Here is a 1,277-nt window from a genome sequence, read left to right as displayed (position 1 = left end):
CTGCCCGGCCTGGTCGCTCGGTGTTGTGCTGTGGGAGTAGGGGGCTTCCCTTACAGGGAGTGTGGTTCTCGGGTGCAGTGGTGTAAGTGCAGCCAGCAACCAAGTGCCACGCAGCCGCTCGCTCACTCCACCGCCAGAGGGATCGGGTAGAGAATCGGGAGGGGGAAAACGAGAAAATTCGTGCGTTTATATGCAGTTTAACAGGGAAAGCAAAACACGTGCACATGAGCAAGGCAAGGAATTAATTCAGTGCTTCCCATGGGCAGGCAGGTGTTCAGCCATCTCCAGGAGAGCAGGGCCTCGTGACACGCAGCGTTTGCTTAGGAAGACAAATGCCAGCACTCCAAACGATCGTCTTCTTTTTTCCACTTTAAATACTGAGTGTAATGTCATACAGTGTGGAATATCCCTTTGGTCAGTTGGGGTCATCTGTTCTTGCCGTGTCTCCTCCCCAGTCTCCTTGCCAGCGTGGCAATACAAAAAGCACAAAAGGCCTCAACTCTGTCTAAGCACTGCTCAGCCATAACAAAAACATTTCTATATTATTAACGCTCAGTTCAGCACAAATCCAAAACAGCCCCATGCCAGCCATACTGGTGAAGGAAATCAACTCTACCTCAGCCAAAACCAGCACACTGGGCTAAAAGCCATTAAGTTCATGCTTTGGGCTTGCTTTATTCTACGTGCATTTCCATTACTTGCAGAATAAGTAAGAGATGTTTTTGGAGTGTTTTACCACTTGTGTTTTGGTTGTTGTAAATGTAGCATGATACTCTTTAGCTATCTGTTTAATCACTTAGTAAAAAACGGCTAAGTTTTAAAACTAGAAATGCGTGGATTTTCCCCTGTTGATATCCAGGTGTTATAAACATAAATTTCTTGTCGGTAGAATTGCCTTGTTAAGGCTGAGGGTTTGACACACTTAAAGGATCTCAGACCCAGGAGAAGGTTAACAAAGCTTGGGGAGAAGGATGTACCACTGACAAGTGGACACAGGGAATGCAGAATTCACAAGCCACAAGGACATTTGGCAGAACTCCCCAAAAAAAGAAGAAACTAATAAAGGCAACTCAGCAATTGTGCAGGAATCAGCTGCAACTGGGAAAAGCATAATTCCAGTAGGGGGAGATTTCGACCATGACTCAGTGCCCACCAACTCAGCAAACCCACCAACTCAAGAGAAGAGAGTGACTGAGCATGCGGACTAATGGGCATGAGAAGAGAGAGAATGATTTAACCAGTAGAAGGTAGAATGCTAATCAGTAACAATGATGTAT

This window comes from Manacus vitellinus, unplaced genomic scaffold (genome assembly GCF_001715985.3).
Source record: "Manacus vitellinus isolate BGI_N305 unplaced genomic scaffold, ASM171598v3 scaffold_2_pilon, whole genome shotgun sequence".
NCBI lineage: Eukaryota > Metazoa > Chordata > Aves > Passeriformes > Pipridae > Manacus > Manacus vitellinus.
Note: the sequence above shows the minus strand (reverse complement) of the source record.